Raw genomic sequence first — 10,814 nt, 5'->3', positions numbered from 1 at the left:
CGAATAGCATACTGTACACTGCTAATTGTACCAGGGGTGCAAATAGCCTCACTCATAATTAAAAAATAAGAGAGCAATTCAATAAGAGCAACTCAACTGTTTTAAATGTCACACTGAAAACACAAACAGACAAGTTAATATACGAAATAATTATTTTACACAGTTTAATCCTTGAAAAACAAAAGTACATCATTCCTATATAAAAAAAATTCTAACAAAAAAAAATAGTTTATGAATTAAGCATTTACTAATACCCAAGTAATGCTTAATAGTGTGTAGTTATTATAATCTGTTACTGATGCAACTCATACAAATGTTGGACATCTTTAGAAACCTTCTCAAGGACACTTCAAACAAAAAGAAACAATAGTGAATGTGGTTAAGACGTTGCTAAACCCTGTTAGCATTCACCATAAAACATGAGATAATAGTTCCCCCCTGTAGGTCATATGCAAAGAGATGCTGAAATAGTGGTGAAACGCTTTGTTTACCTTTAAAACAGTGCAGCACATGGAGCCAAACATCCTCAGGCAAGGACAAAAACAGCCATTTATTTATTAGAAATCTGTTAAAAGTACCAGAGGTTCTGTTCTTCAAGGGTTTTAGGGATTTGGAATGCAGGTGTGAAGAGTGGAGATTTTCTCTGCAGTCGGGTTTGTATTCTTTTGTTATCTTTTGCTCATGGTCAGCTTGGTAACATTCTTTGTAGAGTTAAAGGCAGATTTACTTGAGCGTTTGAATCTGATTTAAATGATTAACAAAAAATTGAGACTTGGTGAACTTAGAAACAAACAAAGATCTTTACTTACAAGAACAAGGACTACAAGAGAAAGGATGAAGCCAACTTCATAGTGCATGAAAGCAAGCACAAGGACACAGACACAACAGGCGAACACAAAGACTGACACAAAGACTAGGAGACATAACACTGGACTAAACTAAGACAAGGCACGCGTGAGCATCAGCAAGGAAGCAACAAGAACAGGTGAGAGGCAGATACACTGGCACAAGGAACAGGAAGCACATGACAGTGGCAAACAAAGGAGCCCATGAAGAAGTAAATCAAAGTTAAACCAGAAAGGTACACGAGGAGCAGATGTAAGGGTAGCCAGGTGGTATGTAGTCGTGCAGTATGTATGTTGTGTAAACCTCCCTCCCGATGCCTTAAGAGACATGCTAGTGAGAGAGCTAGCAGCCGGGGCTTTTAGCTTGATTTACAGCACGCTGGAATTCTGATATGAGGGGCTGCAGTTTGTGGGGTTGAGTCCAGGGGAGAGCTGAGCAGCAGGTTACACAGGTCTACATGGACATGGTGGATAAAGAAACAGACAAAGAAACAGTCTCACTGATAAAACTGAGGTACTGCACACACACTGACCGTTTTTACGGTCTGAAAATGTTGATTGCTGTGTAAGATAGTGGCTCTCTACAATATGGAATACCCTGTCCACTGCAAATAAATCAACAGAAGTGCTGCTTAGTTAAAAAAAAATCTGCCTCTACATTCTGGTGAAACAGCACCTACAGCACATTTAAGTATTTCACAGTGCTTATCACAAAAGGCATCTTTGCCCCCTTGACAGTGGCAGCTCTCACGATAATTAGACACACACACACTCACAGACCTTGTTGGGCTGTGCATAATCTGCACATACAGTAGAGTGTTTGTATGGCCAGTGCTCTCCCAGCAGCTGCAGTCTAACAGCTTACATTACAGCCTCAGCCCCGCACCCACATGACTCATTTACATCCATTGGCACAATGCAAATGTCAAGCTGTTCTCGGCAACTCATTAATAATGAATAGGGACATCACTCAGATCCCCTAGCCTGGGTGGCATTTTGGCAATTAAAGGCCGGACTGTTATAATTTGAAATGCCGGCCTTCGGGGCGCAATAGGCATATGATGAATATTTAAAGGTGAGGTGGCATAACTGCAGTCAGCGATAAGGGGGTAAAGACAGATTCCTGGTTTCATTACGTCCGAGGAAGAGGAGGGGAGAAGAGAGGAGAGGACAGGAAGACTGCGATGAGGTGTGGTGTTGTGTTATTTTCGACTGAATTGTGTGTCTGTGTCGTGGAGTGGAACTCGTCCCTAGTGGTGAGGCGGCTAAAGCATTCTCCATTCTCCATCCTGTAGCTTGTTTGTCTTTGTGACATGCCAGCGGATGGTTAAGGGTATCATTTGAAGTCAGGCCACTAATAGGTCTGGGGGCCCAGGAGTGACTGGCTTACCATACAGCGTCTGAGTGCAGTGTCATGAAGACAACCGTTAATTTCATTGTCAACAGAGCCTTGTTCCAGCTTCCTACCTACACACTCTTACCATTTTGAAACAAGAATCTGTCAAGGGAGGCACCGCTAAATGGAGAAAAACAAAGCTTTTCAGGATCCTATCGGCACAACACATGTCTTTGTGTTCCTGTTTGCAACATTGTTCATAGCTTTTAATCAGAAGAGTGAAAAACAGGGACGCCTTTGCAGTCATACTGCTCTCATTAACAATGGCATTCACATCTTTTCAGTGGAGTTTGGTAAAAACAGCAGATGCATCCCATTCAGACTTGTGTGAAGCATCTGGTGAGTGCCACAGAAAAGCAGAAACAAAAAAGGCTCGTCTTTTCCCCGGCACACACACACACACACACACACACACACACACACACACACACACACACACACAGCGCCTCGTTTAATGGTGAAGCATTATGTCATACACAAGTGCATGTATAGGATTGTTTGTTTTGATACAAATACTCAAGTAAAACAAATAAGGCACTCGGTTCAGTAAGGTTTGCAATAGACTTATTTATATTACCAAAGGACAAAAACAAAGTAAATGACCTTTCAAGGGATAACCAATTGCTTCTCTGCATGCAATGATGAATGGCATTATACTATTATTCTTGGTGGTGTTACTGTTGCTTTTTCTTAGTAGCGTTAAAAGTAGTTCCTGAGGGGAAAAAAATAAAAATAAAAGTTATATTACCATGACAAGACAAAAACACTTAATAGCATGGGGAGAAAAAACTGTCAAATGCAATACTTGAGATGTAACCGTGGTGACGGCATAATTATGACAACCTCAGGGTGACTGTGTGAGTGTTTCCATGGCGGCCTCAGATCTGTCTTTCTTTTGATATCTTTCGGGAGCTATGGCAACGCAGCTCGGCGAGCATTATTTCTCCTGACAGTAGCGCAGAGGTCAGTCCTCTCAGGAGCCATGTGTATTGTTGCGCTGTTTCTGTAACGAATATGTCACAGTACATCAAGATCGCATTTATTTCCTGCATGCACCCTAGTGGCCCAACTGCCATTGGCTCTGGTCTGGGTCTTGGCCAGATCTGGCACAAGTTATTTCCTCCCTGGCACGAGAGCGCATATCCAGTGACAGCTAAATGGAACCTAGCTATGTAATAATGTTGGATGAAGTAAAGCTTTTGTTCACACATAGCCATGGTTTAAACTCCAACCCAGGCTTAGAAATATTGCTAAAAGTTATAAAAGAACTGACAGCATAATATTCGTCACCTCAGGACATGTCCTACTGGCTTGCACTGTACATAAATGGTATATAGATCTATACTGACTAAATTTATTTTACAATGCATCGGATCCCATCACTCCACAGTCACTATCCATCTTAATTACAATCTGATGGGTATTATTGGTTTTGCAGATGTCAAGCTCAAACAGAAATGAGCAGTAAGTGGTTGACAGTGAAAAGTATAGCAAAGTACTGTGCCGTGTCATGCCCATGTCTGATGTGTAATGTATATGACCTTCAAAGCCACAAAGCGTTTGAACTGAGGCTGAGGCACCGAGGCCGAGGCGCGGTGGCCAAACATGCCAGTAGGTAAATTGATATTCCACATGTATGACACACGGAGGCCACGGTGTTTCATAGAGCTCTGTTTCCAACCTGCGCCGAATAGAGAGACCATGGGGAATAAGGGGGTCCTGTAAAAAATGCTGCAGAGAATGCACTAGTGACACCTGAATAAGGCATGTGTGTGTGTGCGTGTGTGTGTGTCGGTGTCTGTGAGTGTGTGCGAGTGTGTGTGTGTGTGTGTGTGTGTACCTCTATGTGTGCTTGTATGTGTTTAAGAACACAAATATTAAAAAGCGTAGAGGTTAAACTGATGAAATCGCTCCGTCAGTAAAAGCGACTTAGAAGACCAATAACTCAAGTCTACCTTTTCCTTCCTGCCTATATTTTTTTTTTACCAGGGGCATAAACAAGAGCGGGCTGTTTGTTATGTCGTGCTGTGAGCAACTCCATAGACATGTTGGGAGAGTGCATTTCAAATGCACCTCGAGGGGGGATGGGGGGATGGGGGGCTATGGGGGGGGGCCTGGATGGAAAACAATATTCTCCATAGACGGCAGGCTAATGCTTTCTCTCAGCTGGTGGGGGCTGATGTGACCTTTAAAACTCACTGAGGAGAGAGGCTTCTCTGGAGGCCCCAGCGAGAGCTGAGCCTCTGGCCGTGAGCGCTGCAGCACGAGAGCTTGCATAATTAGACAACCTGATGGGGGACTCCTATTCTCCAGAGTGAACAACAGAGCTGGGGAAGGGTGGGGAGGAAAGGGAGCTGGCACAGTATTTCCAACCAAAAAAGCTTTGACACATCGAGAGCACATATGGAGGGGTAGAATGGGAAAGACAAAAAGTAAAAGTGTCTGTGCGAACTGCGCTATTTTTGTCTTTTCCTTTAAACTGTTTGTATGTAGAGCAGCACAGTATAGAAATCAATCAACATCAACCTGAAGCTCTCTGGACAAGCAGAGTATATTTAACCATTTCCTCTGCACTGCTAAGTTATATTAACAAAGCATTTTCAATAGGGTGTTTTTTTTTTTTGAGTCTTTTTCCTTCTCATTTTCCCCCTTAATCCAATTCATTCTTCTGGGTCTCTTTGTACATTCCACTGTCAGGGGACACAAAGCCGCGCTCAGCATGGATGGGGTTTTATTCCACAGACTTCAACTCAGCTCCCCCGGGATGCGTCATCCAGGAAAAGTACCTGGAGCTGCACTGTGCTGTGCTTTGTGTCCACAGGCAGAAAGGCATTGAAATTGGAAGAGCGAGAAAAGAGAGAGAGAGAGAGAGCTGAAGGATAAGTGTTTTTGAAAGGCATTCTCACCCAATGTAAAACTTCAAGTCCCGCAGGATTTTAATATCTACCAAGCACACTGAACAGAGATCTCTGTTAGGAAAATGTGACGATGCAGGCTCACAATTGGCTGTTTCTGTGCAGCAAAGATCTTCCAAAACCAAAGATTAGGCTTATAAACTGCAACACATCAAGAGTATAAACAAAGCACTGGTAGAGGCCTTCAGTGAATGGAAAAGAACATCCTTTAAGCTTTATTAGAGTTGCACCATTGCTCCTTTACTGAACATTAGGTTACTGTACCCTGACCTGTATTCACCTTTAAACTCCTCATGTGAATTATGAAGACTATGTTGAGGCTCAGAATTATAAAGACTGCATTACGACTGTCTTATTTCATTTTTGCTCATGCAGAACACAAAAGCAGACTTAAAAATACTTTTTAGAGATCCAAAAAAAATCAGCTCATCTTCTATAGTAGTAGAGTATAATGCAGATGCCCTTTTTACACCCCAGTACTCTATTTATTTATTTATTTATTTATTTATTTATTTATTTAGGAGGCAGATATTACTAAATTGTTGTTATCATCAGGGCATGTAATCTACATCCAAACCATGAACTGCAGAAAATGAGCATGTTAATGCAGCAATTCAATCAATAATATATGTGTCACAGAGAACAACATGCCTTATGTGAGTAGACACTTCCTTTCACGCTGTTTAGTACAGTGAATGCAAAAAAGCCCCTCACTGGTGCACAGGAGCACCGTTTTTTCTTTCTGTGCACACTGGCTAGGGCATCTTTCCCCTGTCTGCCTGAGTGGAGACGCATAACCTTGGCCCTGAGAGAGGAACTCGAGTAGCACCAGGTTCGGAGAGATGAGCCTGAGTTAGAGTGGCCCCCCAGGGGCATCCCAAACTCCCTGAGCTGTCAGTTTGCCATGAGAGCTTCATAAGAGACCTCTTCTCCAGGAATAAAAATCCCTCACTTCGAAACAAAGTCCAAGACGAGGCGACTGCCTCCCAGCTGGACTGGATATTGCATCGAAGGTAATAGCCTCCTCAATAGGGCGGCCGATAAAGTCCTCCTGTTTCCCAGAGATTGCCTCTTTGCATTAGTATTCCTGAAGCAGCTTGGATGCTCTTGTCTTCCCACGGTTTCTCAATCAGAGTAGCAGGGGTCAGTTGTCCACGCTGTTATCTCACTGGAGGTCTGAAATTTTCACTCCATGTGAACAGCTGTGTTTGAATGAAAACCACCCACGGGCATCTCTGAGCTCGGACCATGACAGCATCAAACCAGATCTCACCCAGACCTGGCACAGACGTGCCGGATCAGAACCAGGTCCAAGCCAGATCTGTCTCACAGTCAGTTGTCACTTGGGAGACGTTCCCTCTGGAGATGTATCAGTCACACCCGCCCCTATCTCCCCCTAAACTCCACGTCTGCCGAGCCCCGACGCTCTCCCAGAATCAAACTCACACTCTCGCCTGCTCCAATTACTTGGCCTTGACTGATAGGGGGAGGTTGGGCAGGTTGAGAGGAGGGGAGAAGAGGTCACTTTAGCTGGGGCTCAATTAGAAGCCCAGGCACATATGGGCACCACTCGTCTCCGGCTTGTCTCCAGCTGAAGTTTGAAATGTCGCTCTTACTCATCGCAGCGCTGACCCTGAGGGTCGGTGAGACTGTGGTCACTCTCTGCTGCTTGGCTGGGATTGTGCAGCGATGCCATCAGACTCTCTCAGCCAGCCTTATCTGGAAGGACTTCAACTCTCCAGACACACATCACATCACAAGAGAAAAACGCTCAGATCGTTTTCGATTTTCACTCTAATTAGTTCGCATAATTGTTCAGCTATTAAGCATGTCATTTATTTAGCTATTTTTTCTCACTACAGCCAGGGGCGGACTGGGACCAAAAATCGGCCCTGGCATATTTGGCCCAAGCGGCCCTCAAATCGTTCGGGCACACCTAATTAAATACACAATCTTTGCATTACCCTTAAATATGTATGTTTCAACTGTCATGGAGCACTGAAAGTGATGTAGGCCTCATTGGCTATCACCACGGCTATCACTCTGACCAATTAGAGGTAGCCATAGAGCACATGATCTCCATATTCAAGTAGGCTATACAAGCAATTATTAAAGAAGAGTTTCTGCTTGAATTCAAAGTATCATTTCAAATTATTCAATAGGCTACATTTAAACTATACAATGCTCAATTGGCAGCTGCACCAAACAATTACTGAAGCCTATGTGTAAATAGCTAAATTACCTAGATTGTCGTAGACATTAATGTAATTTATACCAGCTATCAGGACAACTGAAACAACACGAAATAAACAGGGCTGTTGCTGGAAATATTTTATTCCTGTAGGCTATAGCCTACTACCTACCTACATTGCTGGTACATTTTGGAACAGTATAGCTACATAAACTAATGCCTATAGGTTATAGCCTAGCTTAGTTGGCTTGTGCATGAATAAGACTTGACGTTTTGTAGCCTACATTTCCGTCAGTCTACAGTCTTTTAGCCCATCTTTACCATGATAACATTTCCAAGATAGAACCCTTTCAACACTCTACTTTGAGAGACCAACCACCACTCATGCCATCGATGTTGAATTTTGGGTGTCTGACGTAGGCCTAGGCTAAACTGATCAATTTGACCAACAATTAACGTCGATTTGATACTCTTTTGCAGTCCGGGTTTGCAAATCCTTCATTTAGAAAATTCATTAGCCTACCATATAATTACATTATCGCAATTAATCCTCGCTCCACCGCTGAGTTCTTATCATGTAGCCTCAGCAAGGCTTTCTCCACCACCTGCTCATTGTCCCTCTCCTCTGTATGCTTGCTTACATCCTCGTTCAAACTCAATGAACTTCAACATGTTGCTGACATATGCTAGCCTACTTGCAATATTGTATTTTTGAAGCTTCTACATTGGTGTTACTTTTGCACAATTGTCACTACCGGCACCCGCCGCAAATTTCGTGTAGGCAACTTCAATTAACTTTTGATGCGCTCACAGAATCAGGGCTCTGAGCCAAAATGGGAGGGGTGGGGGCTGACAGGAGCTGTTATTGGATCAAGTCGAGTGTCAATATGGAAATGTAACCAATGGGCCGCTGATTATCCTTCTTTGGGCCGATCATTGGCCAAAATGATTAAATTATAGATAGCATATTCTATCGGCCCAAAAGGTGTGTCGGCCCACCGGGAAAATGCCCGGTATACCAGATGGCCAGTCCGCCCATGACTACAGCTACATAACAGCTTTCCCTTCATATTTCATGTTTGCGCTACAGTTTTTCAGGGATGTCACATTAAACCAGTGCATGTCAGAATCACCACATTCCCGAATGTACTTAATCGTAATCTCAAATTCCAGAGGTTTACAAAAAAGAGATATATACCACATCCAGTCTCAAGATCAAGACCTCTTTCATGTTAATTTATGAATTTTCACAGACTCTTCCTTGCAGAGAGTTTTGAGATACTGTGCAATCAAGTTTTGAGATACTGTGCATTTAGAGTGCCTTGCATGCACATCATGTTTAGGAGTTACCAACAGAATCATCATGTGGGAGAGTGTCACATCAATGCAAGTGTCACCTACATTGTGTAAACTACCACAGTCCCTGATTAGATCAGAGTGTCCAAAAGCTCAGGCATGGGTAGTGTACATGCTAGCTGGTTAAAGGTGTCAGCGTATTTGTAGAGTGCTTTCAGGAGTCAGAGAATATACTGAATGACAACTCTTGTCTTGACGTGCTTCACTAGTTGCTAAATTAAGCTTAATGCTCTTATATTCTGAGACGGGAAAATATGCCATTATTGCTGGTATTTGTTTATTGCTCTGTTGTAACTTCATTGAACAAAAAAATAACAGTGCAGAAATATTTCAACAAATCTTTTGCTCAGGGGCGCTCAAACTTTTGCATACAACTGTAGACGGCTGATTTTCTTACTTTGTGGTGGCCTTGGTGCCTGCAGTCAAATGTAAATGACTGAAACATCCTGTTCTCTGTGAAGGCTGTAGCTCACAAAGCACTGGAGCGGGCCATTAAGAATTTCTACCTTACACAAGTGACATTACGCAAGTTTGCCTGCAAGTTTGCCTGCAGTTCATTTTGGATGAAAGTGTCTTTACATTGTGAAATGTAAATCACTGTCCCTCATCGCCCAGGAACAGAAAAATGGTACCTCATGAAACACTGTCGTTTATTGGATGAGTTTGAGAGAACAAAAACAACTGTAGCTTAAAGGCGAAACTAAACAAGAAAATGATGCATTTGCAGCCAGTCTTCTTGTTACAGAGTGGGCCTATACTCTCCTTCTTTCCCTTCTCCCTCCCTGACAAACAAACATCTATCCTTGTTCCTTTGTTCTCTCCTCATTATAGTACAGCACAGAACAATGGATGTAAGGAGGAGAGGGGTGAACCAGTGAAGAGAGAGAGAGAGAGAGAGAGAAAGAAACACATTGCCACTGTAGATTAATCTAGCCCTACCACAGTGGGTGCATTTTAATGAGTTAAATAAAAGGTGATCAATCTGCACATGCAATTTTTATTCATTATGAAGATTTAAAGCGGCCAAACAAAGAAAGGCAATCTCTCATGCTGACAATTAAAGCGCAATCGCAGAAAATCTCCATGAAAGCAATCTCAGATGATGGGCCTCACAAATGTCAACAAAAGAGTGCTTCGTTTTATTTGTAGCATAACAATTAGACCAACCCCAATTCCAAAAGCATAGCATGAGGTTCCATCTAATTGCTTACCTGAGCCTTCACAAATCTTAGTGTATGTGTTCCTATTAGACCCAGCATTTATACCTTATGCCAGTGCCTGACATGGGGTAGAGATGAAAAGAGGGGTCACGGCCTCAGTCTTTTTATGATTGCAGAATGTAATCAGTGCACGCTACGCTGTGAATACCAATTAGACAGTGTATTGAATGCACGCGGCTGGTGTTTGCGAAAGAGCTGGAGAGAACTGTGTTTATATTCCACTCACGCAGCAGAGGCCAAGCCTTTTTTTTTTTTACACCGATTCTTGTGTTCCTTCTGGTGGTTTTATGGGCGCTGCCGAGAACATTTGTTTTTTGATCTGACCCAGTCCCTGTGAAAGGGAACTGGAAGCAGGGTTTCTTTGCCGCTATTTGTGGCGTTGAAGTGTGCAAATGGGTTGCCTTCTGTTCTGCCTTGCAGGACACATATACCGCCCAGGCTATATGACGGTGGCAAGCCTATAATGCAAGATGGAATCCATAAAAAAATAAATTGCTACGCGCCATTGCAGAGGTAATAAAAGCAGCCTCACTGTCTCGCTCTCTCCCTCCCTCTCTCCCTCTCTCTCTCTCTCTCTCTCGCTCTCTCTTTCTCGCTCTCTCTCTTCTCCTTGCCTCGACCTGGCTCTCTCATCAACAGTCAACAGTGTGTCATCACCTTGCCCGCTCAGAAATCACATGTAAATGATTTCAGGATGAATCACACCCAGCTGTGTGAAAGCCTTTTGTCGCACTCCTCCGCAGGAGTTGATCACAGGAGTTGATCCTACTCTAAATTGTATGATAAGGCAGGAGGAATTGAAGGTGCACAGTTACTCGGCATGTAACAAGAAGAGACATTAACTATTCACAATAAGTCACCCAGGACCGTGGCTATCAAAAACAGTGTCCC

The sequence above is a fragment of the Alosa alosa genome, chromosome 14, assembly GCF_017589495.1.
Source record: "Alosa alosa isolate M-15738 ecotype Scorff River chromosome 14, AALO_Geno_1.1, whole genome shotgun sequence".
Taxonomy (NCBI): Eukaryota; Metazoa; Chordata; class Actinopteri; order Clupeiformes; family Clupeidae; genus Alosa; species Alosa alosa.
This window is presented reverse-complemented; position numbering follows the sequence as displayed.